Source organism: Phoca vitulina, unplaced genomic scaffold (assembly GCF_004348235.1).
Source record: "Phoca vitulina isolate PV1807 unplaced genomic scaffold, GSC_HSeal_1.0 scaffold3, whole genome shotgun sequence".
NCBI lineage: Eukaryota > Metazoa > Chordata > Mammalia > Carnivora > Phocidae > Phoca > Phoca vitulina.
Genome location: NW_022589706.1, coordinates 62,190,640 through 62,208,298, shown reverse-complemented (window position 1 = coordinate 62,208,298; position 17,659 = coordinate 62,190,640). Strand labels below are relative to the sequence as shown.

The window sequence follows — 17,659 nt, the reverse complement described above, 5'->3', positions numbered from 1 at the left end:
GACCCAATAGAAAAATTCTACACAAAAAATATGAGAATTAATGCATCTTGAGGACATTTTGTTAAATGAAATAAGCCAGTCACAAAAAGATAAACACTGTATGATTTCACTCATATGAGATATCTGAAGTAGTCAAACTCATAGAAACAGGAAGTAGAATGGTCGTTACCAGGGATGGGGGCGGGGGGCAGGGAGGGAATGGGGAGATGATGTTTAATGGCTATAGAGTTTGAGTTCTGCAAGATGAAAATGTTCTAGAGATCTGTTGTACAACAATGTAAATATACTTAACACAACTGAATTGAGCTAAAAAATGGCTAAGATGGTAAATTTAAGGGGCTCCTGGGTGGCTTAGTCAGTTAAGTGTCTGCCTTCAGCTCAGGTCATGATCCCGAGGCCCTGGGATCAAGCCCCATGTCAGGCTCCCTGCTAAGCAGGGAGCCTGCTTCTCCCTCTCCCTCTGCCACTCCCCCCGACTTGTGCTCTCTCACGCTCTCTCTCTCTCTGTCAAATAAATAAATAAAATCTTTTTTAAAAAGATGGTAAATTTAATGTTATATGTTCTTTATCACAATTAAAAATTAAAATAAATAAAAGACATAAGGATCAGAGTTGACTAAAACTCAATATGAGTCAACCCTTTGACCTAATTATGAAAAAGCTCACATTTATGGTATTTTTATCAAAAGAATAAAAGCACATGGTTATAATATTAAATAGAACATAAGAACTCATGATTAAAAGTTGCCTACCCTACTCCATTCTATTCTTCATTGCACTCCCTATCCTCTCTGTTACTGTAGAGTTTATACTCTTATTCTCTTATTTTAATGGGAGCTATAGAAGGAGAGAGATTAAATGAGTGTGTGCAATCTGCCATCTTGAACCAGCAGTCCAATGCTCATTTTAAGTTTTAATCAAAAGTGTGATATCCAAGCAAGGAAATACTAGTACTACTCTTAAGAGAATGGACTTTAGGGGCGCCTGGGTGGCTCAGTCAGTTAAACATTTGCCTTCAGCTCAGGTCATGATCCCAGGGTCCTAGGATCGAGTCCTGCATCAGGCTCCTTGCTCTGCGGGGAGCCTGCTTCTCCCTCTCCTCCCCACTTGTGCTCTCTCTCACTATCTGTCTCTCTCTCTCAAATAAATAAATAAAATCTAAAAAAAAAAAAAAGAGAGAGAGAGAGAGAACGGATTTTAATGCTAGACCAGATTTCAAGTTTTATTTTTTGGACTCTAATAAATAATATAATCCCTCTGATCTGAGTTTCCTTGTATGTGAAAAAGAAATTATAATCCTCTGGGTTGTATATAAATTAAATGAGTGGATAGACAGAACTTGATATGCAGTAACCTCTCTTCTATTCAGGCCTCAAGTGAATGGACAAGACCCACCCACATTGGGAGGGCAATCTGCTTTATTCAGTCTATTGATTTAAATGTTAATTTCATCTCCCAAAGCCCTTACAAAAACACCCAGAATAATGTTTGACCAAATATCTGGTCACCTTGTGGCCAGTCAAGTTATTATTAACCATCACAGGCAGACTCCAAAATGGGGTAAAAGATTGGTTGATAACCTACACAGTCCTTTTGCAATGAGACCAAGGATACCAGGTCTACCAACATAGTCAGGATTTTTTTCCTCATCCCTAAAGTGCCTCTGTTTCTAGGAAAATTGAGGCTAACAGTTCATTTTGGTGTGTTGATATCTAAAATCATGATATCTGTGAAGCTTGAGAAGCTAATAAAAGGATGCAGTCACAAAGAACTCAAAAAAATGTTGGTGAACTTAAAAATCTAATGAATTGAAATCTGCTTTTCTACTTTTCTGTAAGTATACCTATTCTTAATTAAAACAAAAACATAGCAGGGGCGCCTGGGTGGCTCATTTGGTTAAGCGTCCGACTCTTGATTTTGGCTCAGGTCATGATCTCAGGGTCATGAGATCACGCCCCAAGTCAGGCTCAGCACTGGGTATGGAGTCTGCTTAAGATTCTCTCTCTCCCTCTGCACCTCCCTCGCCCAAAAAAAGATAAAATTAAAAGGAAGAAATAAAAACAAAAACATAGGCTCAATGAGGAACTGTTCAGAACTCCCCTTTGCTGTCATATGTATCACAAAATATGCCAGATTTAGAACCATAAAATCTAAGTTCAAATTCCTGCTCTGTCTCTAACATCATGACTTTGAGCAAATCACTTAATCTCTCAAGACCTTTTTTTGCTTCATCTCTTTCAAAGGAACACCTCCAAAAAACTAGAAATATTACTCTCATACAAATATATAATGAATACCTGTCAATGATTTACTTAACTCATTAATGAGGGAACCAGCAGGATGGTAAAGTTATTTCAAAGGGCAATAGAAGAGACGCTAGTTAAGTTTGCTGGAATAAAATTGCTAAATTAGATACCAAATGGAATAAGATGCACAACTAGTTAGTGTCTTACAGAATAATAAAACCTTTATATCAGACAAATTCTTACTCTTCCAGCTAAGAATCATTTGCATGTCTATTGGTTTCCTACCAGTTAACATCCACCCTTCAAGCATTTAAAAAACATCCTAATCAACAGTAAACAGTAAGTCAAACAAAGATAGCTACCCCAGGAGAATTAGATAATCCCGTTAGGCACTGTGACATGGAAAGGACAGGTGGTCATCTTTTTGCCTACTTCAAAATTTTTCTTAACATCTAAATATCAGGAATAATAATGTCTACCTTCTAGTTTGTTATGAGGCTTAAATGAGAAGATGTACATGGAAGTGTTCTGCTCTGAAAAGCATCACCCAAATATAAAATATTGTTATCATTACCAGGGGCTTCCTAATTGAATCAGCATCTGCCAAAGACTTTCAACCTACTCATTGCCTTTCTCTTTCCTCTTTCTCTTTCCCAAACTCAGCCACTAGCCACAATCTGGTCCGCAACTTGAATATTATCTTTTCTTTCTTACTACCCCCTGTATCTTAACCACCACACCTTGTCTATTCACCTCCTAAGTATCTCCCATCCATTTACTTATCTTCTACTTAACTTTCAAGCCTCCACTTATATGCTCTATCTCCAGATCTCTTTCCTAATCTCTAAGAGCAAATGCCCTGTTCCTCCAACTATCTGATCCCATGATACCATGGACTTCCCCATTCCTAGAACATCATACTACATAATAAAATATTTTAATCTTTTTTGTCTTCATTACCTCTTCTTTGATGAGATTCCTCCTTCACTGTCTTCTTCAGTATTTTCATCCCAGTCCTTGGCACATTGTAGGAGCTCAGTAAATATTTAATTAAATGTATAAGTAGAAAGAAAATGAGTGATCTCCCAGAATAAAGTGTGCACGTAAAAAAATAAATAAATAAAAGGCTATCATGAAAGGATTAAGGGAAGGGAAATTATAGTTCAGGAAGGAAGGAAGCTAAAGGAAAGTAAAGGGAGCTGATACATAATACAGTCATAAAATCTGAGAGATGCATGGACCTTAGAAATCATGATGATTCCCCTACTCATTTTACACATGAGGGATCCAAAAAGTTAAAGTAATTTGCCCCAAATCACACAAGTCAGTAAATTAGCGGGACACCAGTCTTGTTCCTATGACTCCCTGGTACAATACGACCAGGCCATGACTGCAGGAGAGAGAGGAACTGGTGGAATCTCTTCTTTACCCTTAGCAAGGGTGCCAGCACTCAGTCACTTACTTATTCTCTGTATGAGTTTCAAGGTAATAATATGAGCTAGACAGATAATATTCTGATTCATTGTTTCCTGGGCCCATGCCCATTCACCTTACATCTGAGTAATAATGTGTCCCTACAAGTCTGTGCTGTCATTCTCCTAGGAGTCCTTGAATACTCTCAACAGTCTTGTGGGAAATGGAGGGTTAGGGGTTGCTTTTCCAGAGAAGATGCAGAGTGGCTAATTTCCTTCTCTCCTCCCCCACACACCTATTTCAAACTCATCCATCAGATCTCAGGAAAGTACAATACATGAAACAACAGGAATAAAAGCCTTTATATTAAATTCCTTGTGGGTGAACTTTGCAGATAAAGCAGAACAATCTGATCTTAGCAAGTTAAATGGTTTGCAAATCACAATGTGCTGCACCCTTCAGATGCATCCTTATGTAAAATAAATCACCTAGTATTATCATAACAGTATTTGGGAAATTTGCAAGTGCAGTGGAGTAAGAGGGGTTTGCTTCAGAAAATCTGCATATATATTTACATCTGTATGAATTTATACCAGGGGTCTCCAGCCATTTGGGAAGAGACAACTAATTTTTCACTCATCTAAGGTCATAGTAGCTTGATAGAAATACTGAAACAAGGGAAGAGGGACTAGAATGTAAAGAAATGGAAAGGAAGAATAAAGGATGCGGTCATTGAGTCCTTGAGTATATAGAATCACAGACAAGGACAGAAAGGAGAGGGCTTGTCACTGCTAGATCTATGCCACTCTCTTATGGAAACCACAGTAAGCTTCATAGAAAGATCACAGGTTGGGATAAGGCTATAAGATATTCTGGTTGATACTGATCTGTGAACTGTAGACCATATATACTCAATATATACATTTTTTCACACATTATGCAATTGCACGTGCGTGTGTGTGTATGTGTGTGTGTTTGTCTATATACACAAATGTACATAAAGTTTGCTAAACAAATAAAAATATTAGCAGCTTGGTGTTGGTAGGACATCTACTTTTACATTATGCCTTGACACTACCATATATTTTCCTATCACTAGTATGTGTTTGAAAACAACTTGAGAAGGTTAGAACTTCAACTTGCATTTGGAAGACACAAAATACAAAGTAAATTGTACAATGATTGAATCTACAAGTTAAAGGAACATAGGAGTGTGTGTGCATATGCACAAACATACATCCCTCATCCTTCATATAAATGAAGGCAGTACTTGCTACAAAAATTATCTGCCCAATAGCAATCTCACTACTCTATCTTTGCCAGGTCGGTTATATTCCCAAACACAAAAAATAATATTAAGGGTTTTTTTTTAATTGTGGAATCAACTGAAACAAATTTTAGGGTTTTTAAGTTCTATCATTGCAATAATAATAGCTATCATTTTTTTTTTAGTAAATGTTTCCTTCTATGCTGGGAACTATGCTTTAAGCAAAAACAAAAGAAAACAAAAAAACAATAGCTCTATCCCAACAATTCAGGCATAAGCCTTACTGAAGAAAAGTTAGTAATATCATCTTTATTTAAAAAGACAGTGTGTGTATTGCTGACTTTAAAATACAATGATCACACATGAAAAATTCCCCAATGCTGATAAGACAGAAGTTGATTTATTTTACTTAGGCATGTAACTGAAAAGTGCAGCACATTGCAATTTGCAAATCATTTAATATACCAATTTCAGATTGCTCTCTTATTGCAAAGTTTAATCAGATAGTATATATTAGAAAAAATTATTCACCAGATTTTTATGCTATATTCTCTTAAAGTCTACTGGAAAAGGTGAAATTTAAAAAAAAAAAAAATAAGAGTTGAAAATTAAATTAATTGAGATGGCAATATTTTTTTCAAACAAAACATGATGCAAGATGAACAACATTCATTCTATAAGACAAAAGAGTCTTCTGGAAGGCTGTAAGCTCTGTATCCGGTAGGGAGTCTGAAGTCACTGTAGGTCAGGAGGCAGTCAAGAAGAAAAGCTAGATGCAAACTGGGGGGAAAACAAGGACAAACTGGAACTTGTAGCCGATTCCCACCATGTGAAACCCCAACAATGAGGGTAACTTGCAGAAAAAGCTGGTGCCGCCCACCTCTGAGTGGCGCAAATGCCTGGCCTGGGATTCAGAGAAGCTGAAGTTGCTGATGCAGTCAGAGCTGGAGGAGCTCCGTGTCCAGCTACCGGCCCGCACCGAGGAAGAGAGCCTACAATGAGCGGTCTGTACAGCCCCTTCCAACAGATCACTAGCAACGTAGGTGACTTGCCAAGTGCAGTGGCTGCAGCCAGGCTTTGGCCTGCCAACTCTCCCTCCCATATCCTTCCTTCTGGTCAACCCTAACCCAGAACCATAGATGGAAGGGAATCCTGGGAGACATGGTTCCAACCTAGCTAAGCTGACACAGTACAAAGCCAACCCAATGAATTCATAAGAATTCTTTTTTTCCTCTCTCGTTTCTTTGGTTTGTTTCTGTAAAATGTTTCTGCTCATTATGAACCACATCACTGAGCCCCTGGCAATATACCTTTGTGTGCGGATAAAGTCAAGGATTTGGATTTCCAAATCCCAAAGAGATGAAAAAAATGTTTTTGTTGTTTTTGGTCCCTGATTCCACTGCATTTTAGCCCAAAAAAGTATGTTTCTCTAATAAAAAAAATTAGCCAGGTCTCATCGCACAACCTTGAAAACTCCAAGAGCAAATGTACCTTCATTTTCCAGCAGCAAAAGAGATAAAATTAAACAGCTGGGTTTGGAGCAATGAAGAGGCCAACTTAAATCTTTAGCATCATCCCTACAGTTAAAAAGTCCACCTTCTTTTATATACAGTTATTTACTGTAACTTAACTTCATCAGTGTAAGAGATATTATTTCATTTTTAATATTGAGGTCTTTTAAATATAGAAGACTCAAAAATAGAGGACAACCTCTTTTTTTAGACACATTAAACCCTTATCTCTATTTGATTTTTCAAAATTGTGAGGCACAGATTGTCCAGAGTGGAACACTCTGAGTCTCTTTCTGGCCTGTAAAGTCAACAGTTATGGTGCTAAAGTTTAATCAATCCCATAAAATGTTACTCAGAAAGTGACCTGGTGTTAGGTCTGAAGTACATCTCCTACATTAAAAAGCACTTTCAATGCAGCCAGAACAGTGTTATTGAAAGAGATAACTAATAGATACCTGGACAGGGATGGGGAAAAGGGGGGGGGGGGGGAAGAAAAGTCAAATGGGAGAGAAGGCCACGAAAATCCCATTTTCAAGCATTTCCCTAAGGAGATGTGGTTGCACAGATGAACGCACAGGTTGAATAATAAAGGTCTTTTATATTATTTCAAGCAGAGAGCTCCATGAATTTCATAGTGAAACCAGACACAGTGTTTCCTTCTGGTACAAACCAGAGATGCCAACACACAAGGCAGGAGGAGAGCCTGAACAGAAGTCACTAATACAACACGTGATTTTGGAAATAGCAGCACTGCTCACACCAATTATGATTATTATTTTTTAGCAAATGAGTCTTTCAGTAGTCACATACACATACCGGGAATACAACCCCCTTATTCTGAAGTCACAAACACTTATTTACTCGATGTATGTACAATGTTTGTTGATTTGAATAAATATACATGCATAAGAACTTAAAATGTGTTCGGTTTTGAAAATGCGAATATAAAAAAACAAAATTAATTCGAACTCTGCCATTTTGGAGGGGAAACACCCATAGTAAAATATGAGGCTACCTCCATTCCCTGTATCTCCAATTCTACCTTCAAGAGATAGCCCCTATGAACAGTCAAATGCTTATCCTTCCAGCTGCTTTTCTACCCTTTTACAAATATATGCAACAGTGTATCTTCCTCTACCCCTGAATGAAAACTCAGGCAGACCCTGTGAATTTCCAGTCTCTCTTAGGTAACAGCCACTTCCGTGGTCACTTTTAGTCCTTACAAAAAAGGCTCAAATCCGTATTTCATACGTTTAAGCACGGTAATCATCAAAACTTCATTCTCAACCTAAAGTTCAAGCTTCTCTCCTGCAGATATGTGGATGCTGCTCAGACTTGAGCCAGACAGGACAACTGTATTTGGGGAAGAGAGTGTAAGTGATTTCTTCTCTCTTTCACCACCAAGCATTCCTACTCCTGCTCCGAAACAGCACTTTCCCATCCCTCAAGGTTATTGTGTCAGAAGAAGGGAGAATCTCTCTTAATTACTTATTGTCATAAGCCAACTTTGGGCTTCTCAGGCCATCAGAAACCTGAAGCTGTCCCCGCTTCCACCTACACTGTTGCCATGGTCTCATCTACAGCTCCCTTCTCTTCCTGCCAGTCATGATTTCCTTCTCAGCCCCAGGAATCCAGCTGTACGTGCGGTTTCTCTCTGCTGCTCTGACGGTTCCACAAGAGTTGCTCTTGGGCAGGGTCTAAGAACAAACCACACCAGGTCTTGATCTGTGTGTGTGTGTGTGTGTGTGTGTGTGTGTGTGTGTTTCTCGGTCCCTCTCATGCACGGCCCACCTCCAGTTCACCAGAAACACACCTGGATCTTCTACCCACCAACTCCAGGACTGAGAGCAGCCAAAGCAGCCACTTTCCCTTTGGGTCTACTCCCAGTTATCTCCTACTCTTTCCATTCCTCAGTTGGCATTCAGACAGCAGTCCACCATGAACAATTGCAGGGTACACATAACATACTTTCCGAGTGGCCCCACTGAAACCTCTCTCACCAAGTTCAAGGTGAGGGGCAGGTACCCCACACACCCCATCCTAGGGGGAGGAGAGGGGAATTCAGCACATCTACAGTTCTACCCAAATGTCCTCTTCATAAATCTACTTTCAATTTCTACTCCCCTGGATTTTTTATGTCCTCAAGGTATGAGGGGTTTAAGAATCATCCATCTGATTTTCAGCCTATTTTGTAAGTCCTATAGGTCTCATCAGTCACTTTATTTATTTTTATTTATTTTTTTTTTTTTTAAAGATTTTATTTATTTTCTTGACAGAGAGAGACATAGCGAGAGCAGGAACACAAGCAGGGGGAGTGGGAGAGGGAGAAGCAGGCTTCCCGCAGAGCAGGGAGCCCGATGTGGGACTCGATCCCAGGACCCTGGGATCATGACCTGAGCCGAAGGCAGACGCTTAACGACTGAGCCACCCAGGCGCCCAGTCACTTTATTTTTTTTAATGAAGTTCTTTAATAGTTTCCATTTAATTGGTTTGTGTTTTACCAGTCACTTTAATATCTGATATCTCTGTCTTGGTTGAAACTCCTATTTTAATATCATTTTATACATATACACAGATATGTATGTGCATTCATGCATGTGTTTATAAACCATACATATAAATAAGATTATTTGTTATATTTATACCCCAGTTCTACAGAATGTTTTAAACATGGGCATTTTGGCTAACCTAAAAATTCTTGTCACTTTGAACACAGTTGTTAAAATATAAGATGTTATAATTATTTAAGTTATTTGATTCAAATAAGGAGACTTCTTATATATGCTTTTAATTTCCTTGTTTCTTCTTGAGTTGAATCTAAACTCCAGTTAATTCAGAGCAGAAATTTAGCCAGGTTCGAGTTAATACAGGTTTTGTTCTACTTCACTTTTTCAAACTCTTTTTTTCCCTTCCTTTTTCTGAACACAGCCAATATCTTTTTTGTTGTTGTTACATAAAGACAGCAACAAACTGCAGGTCAGGGTTTGGTCCACTCTGAAGAAAGCTTCTCCCCAACATTTGAGTTCCTTGAAATGTGACACAAGAGAGAAAAAATATTTTCCCAACTTTTAAGAAACTTCATTTATTGTTTTGTTTTCATCATGGAAGGTGATTATGGTGTTCTCTAAATAAATCAACACATTCTGAGTTTTTCAATTTCTTATAGTGTGCTCATCCACTGTTCTTAATACAAAGGACTCGCAACTTCCCTCCTATAACCCCAGGAACAGAAGGGATAGTAAGCAACCTCCGTAATATTCTGCTCAAGAATGTTTTAAGGCATCCTAAAGGAAACATTCTCCAACAGAGTCTGTTTTGTTATGTGTTCAGTAACCATATGTTCATTTCTATGTGGATAATGTGCAGCATAATAGATACCTGCAATGATTCGAGGAGAAGGCAATTATCGACTCAAGGGGGTTTTACTGATTAGACTCTGAATGGCTCAAACATGACCAGAACTCCAATTGGGCATTATTAAAAGTTTGCTTTGATTCTTGGGTATTTGTCCTTTTGTGCATAACTAGCTTCTAAAAAGCACATACTACCTCCCATGTTCAGTGGGATGCTACGATTAGTTATGATCCAAAAACACAATGTCACTTTACATTTGAATAAACCTTACTAAACTTGCTCCCAACTGAATACTTTTCACACGTAAAATCATAACTTTAATTCAAAATAAGTCCTCTGAGACATTTACAGGGCAGTAAATGAGGCTAGTGAATGTATAAATGAAAAAATGAACAACGCAGTTCTACAATGCAGGTAGATAAAGAGAACCTGAAAAGTAAAATGGGAAAATATATTCCTGGACAATCCCTCTGTTCCATGGGAAAAGGGAGGAGGGAGAGTTAACCAACAATAATAATTTCATCAACTGTTATAGAAAATTCTAGCTAACTTGGTTCTCACAAAAGCCTATGTAGTAGGTGGGGGTAGAAGATCATTAATCACAGACAAAGCTACTGGGGTTTAGAGAGCATATCTTTTCCCCAAGGTCATATAATTACCAAGACTCCTTCATTCAACATATATTTATGTGTCAGGTACCTAGAATTAAAACAATATGATAGAACAGAGAATGACTAGGTATCTATTAAATATTGAGTGATCAACTGAAGTCCTCTCTAGAGTAATGGCATTTTAGCTGAAATCTAAGACAGAGGTTCAGCCAAGAAAGATCAATAGGAAAAGCCTACCATGGAGAGGCCACAAATGCAAAGGTGGGACAGAATTGGCTAGGTTCAAGAACCAAAAGGCTAGTGGGATGGAGAGATTGAGCAAGGAGTTCTGGAGAAGCTGGCCCCCAGGATGATCCCCAAGGATCCCCATCTCTGGCATTCATACCCTTGTGTAGTCCACTCCCACATTGTACAGAGTTGGTCCGCATTGCAGATATGATGGTATATCACTTCTGAGATTAGGTTATGAAAAACTGCATATCTCTCTCTCTCTCTCATCATCATCCACTCTGGGGGAAACCAGGTGTCATCTCTTGAGGTCACCCAGACAACCTATGGAGAAGCTTATGTGGCAAAGAACCAAGGCCTATCAACGACACACAGGTAAGCTTAGAAGTGGATCTTTCAACCCCAATGGAGCCCAAGAAAACTGTAGCCCCAGCCAACATCTTGACCGTAATCTCAGAAGTCTCTCAACTAGGAGCCTCTGGATGGCTAAGGAGGTTAAGTGTCTTGACTCTTAATTTTGGCTCAGGTCATAATCTCAGGGACCTGGGATCAAGCCCTGTGAAGGACTATATGCTCAGTGGGGAGTCTGTTTCAGATTCTCTCCCTCTTCCTCTGCCCCTCCCCCTGCTTGCGTTTTCTCTCTCTCTCTCTCTCAAATAAATAAATAAATAAATCTTAAAAAATAAAGTCTCTCAACTAGGACTATTAAGTTAAGCTGCTCCTAGGTTCCTGACTCACAGAAACTGTGAAATAATGTTTGTTATTTTAAGCTACCAACTTAGGGTAATTTGTTATGCAGCAATAGATAATACGAGTTCTAAACCAGTGTTCTTTTCACTAGCCTGTGCTATTAAAAGAATCTTATTAGAAAGTCTTTTGTACTGTATTTAACTACTATAAGACTAGATTTTCATTATATTGGCTTGTTTGGTGAGGCCCACCTCTAATAACTGCAGAGCCTGGGATAAGAGTACAAATGAAAGCCCACATACAACGTGTCTAAGTATTTAAAATTTCTGACCAAGCTAACTAATTGCTAAATAAAATGTGTCCTATCCTTCTATATTGACAAACATACCTTTATAAGCTCCTGGAAGACCAGGTTCCCAGGTTTTTAGGAATTCAGTACATGAATATAGTAGGCCCAGATCCTGGACTCAGGTTAGTGGCATGCTCCCCCTTTTTTTTTTGTCTCGGGCTCTATTCTATACCGTAAGGAACTGTTACACACCCAAGTGAAATGCCCCAAACTACAAGTCCAAACTCAGTTCACATCCCACCATAAAGAGCTATGCTGTAGCTACCCCTGGGAACTAAAAGAAGTACACTGGACCAGGAAAAAGTCAGTAGAGGTCCTGGCAGTAGGTCTGGGACTTCTGAGGCAGAAATTCCTTGATCCCATATACCTAGTGCCTGGTCTAGACAAAGAATGGCTCTTCATGGGCATATCCCATTGACTCTGCAGACTCTTTGCCCCATTGAGAGGGATATAGGTGGAGGAAAGCCTTCTAAATCATGAGGCCTTTGGAAGTGGCCCCTCATGCCTGAGTCGAAGCACAGTACTGCAGAAATCCTCTCAAATAATTTCAGTGGTTTCTGAGATGTCCCACAGGTTTCTGAGATGGCCCACAGAACTCCAAAGAAGAGAAATGCACCAAGCATCAAGAAGCACCTTGAACCAAAGATTCAGAACATTCTCATTTATGTCTCTCCATCTCTAACCTGTGATTTGATTTGCATTTTCTGTATGTATCACTTGCCCTCTCTCTAGACTCATTTTTTCTGCTTTTCTGGTCAGTATAGCAGAAAACAAGGCAACTAGAATTGTCAGCCATCCAAAGAGAATTCTCTCATTGGCCCATTTGGGCCAGATTCCAACTCTTAGACTATTCACCTGAGTCAGGGGGTAGGATTATATTGTATTAATAAACAGCAACAATGGCTGTAACCTTGAAGGCAGATGGGAGAGACTATTTCCTAAAGGAAAAGAGTCCTTTTATTTGTGCTCAACATGTTCATATAAAGTAGAATTTTATTTATCAAGATTATAAACAACTGCAAAGTTTAAATAACTCAAAGTTTTCACAAAGAATATTAAAGCAATGAAAAGTAACCTAGAAAATGGGCAAGAAGTCTTCAGGAGACTAGACGTCCAAAGAGAGTAGAGCAGGGTTGTCACATACAATTTTGCAGGTTGTGCAATATTCAACTTCTAGGATGCACCATTCATGACGACCCTATGTGACAGCACCAGTCAATGAAATGTTCAAGGAAGGAAATTGGCTTTTTGTGGAAGAGATTGCTTGGTCTTTAGTCATAAGCCTTTTGCATAAAAGTCATTACTTTTTTTAAAGCCTATATTTTCAAAATTTCTAGTTGTTTATAGTCTGCATACTCCAGTTAGCTGTACTGAAATTATCATTTTTAAAGTTATTTGCTAATTTAGATTTACATAAGATAGCACACATGATTTTTTTCAGATCAGCCTAAAACAAAACTGCAGTACTAATTTAAATGAGCTTCTGAGAAACAACCAGAATATGCATCCCTTTGGTCTTTTTCAGAGACAAAGCAGAGGTTTCTTGGGAGGAAATACCACTGACTCATCTTTGTAATATGAGCTGCTGAAGGATAAAATGCATGCATTAGAGCTCACCAGAAAGTCAAAGCAATTCACAGAAAACATATCAACTCACCATAAAGTTACAGGAAAAGTTTGCATATTTTCAAGAAACTTAATTGGTAAACTTGGTCTATCCTCCTGGGCAATTTAAGCATATAATCTCAAGCAATTCCCTGGAAACCCAACTCAGCATAACCCTCAATTACTGAGACATTTCCCAATACTAAACTTTCAAAACAAAGAAGAAAAAATGATCATAGGAATATAAAATATAACAAAAATTTCTCCATAAAAATAATTTTTCCACTGATAATTACCTCTTATATGGCCCTCCCAACATACTATGTTTTGAAAAATTCTGTGTTCCAAGTTGTAATTATTAAGTATTATTTATTTAGTCAGTGATCATAGCTGTTATTCTGAGTTTCTGATTTAGCATATAACAAAATTATGGTCAAAAGCAAAGAATCTAATATTTCAGTTAATTTGGACAACCTCATTGATGTTAATAAAAAGTTCTATTACATTTTTTTAAATAGAGAAAATAATTCACTGATACCCATTATTACATTTGAACCCATTAGAGTTCAAGGATCTCAGTCTAGAAACCAGAATTCTAATATCATCGTAAATTAAATTTACTCTCTTAAACTTACATTCATAAGTATATACTAAAATATATATATATTGAAAAATTATACATTGAAAACGTTCAAGATAGAGACCATAGTAATATTGGAATCACCAAAGACTAAAACTGTTAGTAACAAAAATATATATATATTATTCGCAAAGTTTCTCAGTGAGGAATATAAAAGCATAATATATTCTCTCAGTGAACTTGGAGGACATGGGGAGTTAGAAGACATTTATTCATTCATCCAATCAGCAAATAAATAGTGGACACCACTGGTGCACCAGACTTTGTTAAGTACTTGGAAATTAAAGACAAATCCCTACCCTCAAATTACTCACTAACCAGTGGGGGAGGGAGCTATAAATAAGTGCTACAATAGGCATTGATATCGAGTAGAACAGAGGCATGAGGAAGAAGTAGTCAACAATATTTGGAGTTTTAGGAAAACTCAGCCCCCAAAAAATTAGAAGTTATTAGACATATAGACTTGGAATAGGATATTCCTAGTATTAAGAGAATGGTTAGTGAAGAAACCAAAATACTGTCACAGTCTGGGATGCTTGGGGAACTGCAAGCAGGATATCAGTGACGCCATAGGCCTGGAAATTAGAGCAGGAGAAAAGGTACAGCAAGAGATAGGAACAGGAAAGTTTACAAAGTAAGGCACATACATTAAAAAGTTCGATGTAAAATAGAATACTATCAAAGTTATTATAGACTTACTCTAATAGGCAATGGAAATCCACTGTAGATTTTTTAATGAGTAACTGACACAATCACTATGCTTATTTTCTAATAAAATAAAACTAAATTAAAACCCTTGATACCAAAACTACACAAAGAGAGTACAAAAGAAAACCACAGAACAAGATTCCTCATGAACACAGTTATAAAAGTTATCAAAAATGAATAAATTGAACCCTGCAATATAAAAAAAAAAATCATACACCAAAATCCTTTGGAGTTTATCAAAGGGATGCACAGATGGTTCAATATTTAAAAATCAATCATTGTAATTCACCGTATCAACACTCTAAAGAAAAATGTATGATCATATCAATTAATGCAGAAAAAGCATTTGACAAATCTCATCATCCATTCATGATAAAAATTGCAGCAAATTAGGATATAGGAAAAACCTGATCCTCAACCTGAAAAGGGGCATCTACCAAAAAAAAGAACAAAACAAAAACACAAAAAACTACAGTTAACATCATATTTAATGTTGAAAGACTGAATGCTTTCCCCTAAGATTGTAAGCAAGGCAACAATGTCCAATCTCATCACTTCTATTCAACATTATACTAGAAGTTTTAGCTAGTGAAAAAAGGGAAAAATAAAGTCATTTAGATTTAAAGAGAAGAAATAAAACTGTCTTTATTCACAAACATCATGATCGTCTGTGTAGAATATGCCCCCCAGAATACCCCTGCAACTAAAAATTTTAGTAAGGTATAGCATACAAGGTCAACAAACAAAAATTAATCATATTTCTATATATTAGCAATTTTCAAATGGAAAATAAAATTAAAAATGAATACCATTTACAATAGCGCTAAAAAAATTAAATACTTAGGTATAAATCTATCAAAACATATACAAACTTGAGCCCTAAACTTAAAGAAAAGAAATTCCTTTGGGGATCTGGAAAAAGGAGAAAATGATACCCAAGGGAGAGAAAATAAGATTTTCATCAGACATTTCAACATCAAACTTCATTCCAAAAATAAATTTGAGTAACATATTTAAGACACTTGTATTAGAGTTCTCTAGATGTGTATATATAGAGAGAAAGAGTTTCTTTTAAGGAATTGGTTCATGTAACTATGGAGCCTGGCAAGTTCAAACTCTGCAGGGTAGACCAGCAAGCTAGAGATTGAGAAGAACCAACATTGTAATTCAAATGCTGTAGAATTCCCTCTTGTTTGGAAAAGGTCAGTCTTTTGTCTTATTCAGGTCTTCAACTGATTGGGTGAGGTCCATCTACATTTTGGAGAGCAATCTCCTTTACTCAAAGTCCACTGATAGGAATGTTAATCTAATCCAAAAACAACCACACAGAAACATCCAGAATAATGTTTGACAATATATCTGGGCATCATGGCCCAGCCAAGTTGACACACAAAATTAACCATCACAACACCCAAGGAAAGAAAATGTGAACTAAGAATTTTATATCCCCCAAAAATTGATTTTCAAGTATGAATGGCAAAGACAAAATGTTAACAACATTAAGAACTCAGAGAACAGTATGCCCATGAATCCTTCCTGAGGAATCCATGGATAGTGAGCTTCAGAAAACCAAAATAACCAGAGAAACATTAACATAAGAATTGGTAGAACTGAGCACTAGTAGCTTCTAACATTACAAAAGGAAAGACAACCTGACATGAGGTGCTTCCGGAAGGAACACCACACCACCAAAGGGATTAAATTTGAATATGATCAAACCCCTGGATCCAGCTGACCATTTACAGAAAACATAGAGCACAGAAGAAAACTGAACTGCCCCTTGAGTGTGCAATTAGCAAGAGCCAGAAAGTGGAAACTATAGGTTGCAGGACTCAATTTTTCAACAGATAAAGAAGAGATGAAAGAACAACCTATAGAGGAAAGAAATTAAATTCATAACACATCTTTATATGCAAGATAAAACTAGTATTTAAGGACACACACTGGAGTGATAAAACTATAAAGAAATGCAATGAGGGGCGCCTGGGTGGCTCAGTAAGTTGAGCGTCTGACTTGATTTCCACTCAGGTCATGATCTCTGGGTCATGAGATCAAGCCCCAAGTCTGGCTCTGTGCTGGGGACTTGTAGCCTACTTGGGATTCTCCCTCTGCATCCCTCTCTAGCTCTCTTTAAGTAAATAAATAAATAAATGCAATGAGTGATTATAATAAAAATTAGGATACTGATTACTTTTGAGGGTAAGGAGATAGTTGTGATTAGGATGTTTGTGAGCAGGACCACAATATGATGTTGGTAGGCCTGAGGTACGTTTGCCTTCCTGGTTTCTTATCACCATAAAAACTTCTTTAAGTTATGATTTATGACTGTATTGGTATAAAGGTGAATACATTCATATATTAACATTGTGTATTAAAACATTTCTTTTTTTTCCTTAAAAAAATTAAGGCATTTTCATGAGCCCTTAAAATATATCAAAATATTTTAAAAGAAATTAAAATATTTTCTTGGCCCCTACAACGATTGTAGGTCCCAGCACCTTGCCTACTGGACCTAGTGAATATATCAGCTTGTTTCTTTTTTTTTTCTTTCTTTCTCTCTCTTTTTTTTTTTTAATGGAACGCTTCACAAATTTGTGTGTCATCCTTGCACAGGGCCATGCTAATCTTCTCTGTTGTTCTAATTTTAGTGTATGTGTTGCCGAAGTGAGCACACGTCAGCCTTGTCTCTGAGGTGGCTGATAAAGTTCTATTTCTTGAACTGGTTCCTAGTTGCACGAGTATTTGCCTTGTTCACTAAGATATTTTAAAAATATAAACATATTATACAAAGTAGAAAAACTTATACACTAAAAATTGTAAAACATTAATGAAGGAAATTAAAGAAGAGACAGATAAATGGAAAGACATCCCATGTGCTTGAATTGGAAGAATTAATGTTGTTAAGATGTCCATACTACCCAAAGTGATCTACAGATTAAATGCAATCCCTATTAAACCCAGTGGCATTCTTTACAGAATTTGTTTTAAATCCTAAATTCAAATGACTCCAAATAGCCAAAGCAATCTTGAGCAAGAA

At 37.3% G+C, this 17,659-nt stretch overlaps 1 non-coding gene across 1 annotated transcript; it reads right to left on the bottom strand.

Moving 5' to 3' along the window:
- Positions 1-17,190: 17,190 nt before the first annotated feature.
- Positions 17,191-17,294, bottom strand: LOC116630334. Its single transcript, XR_004298934.1, has one exon. It is a non-coding gene; the product is annotated as a U6 spliceosomal RNA (small nuclear RNA).
- Positions 17,295-17,659: the final 365 nt, after the last annotated feature.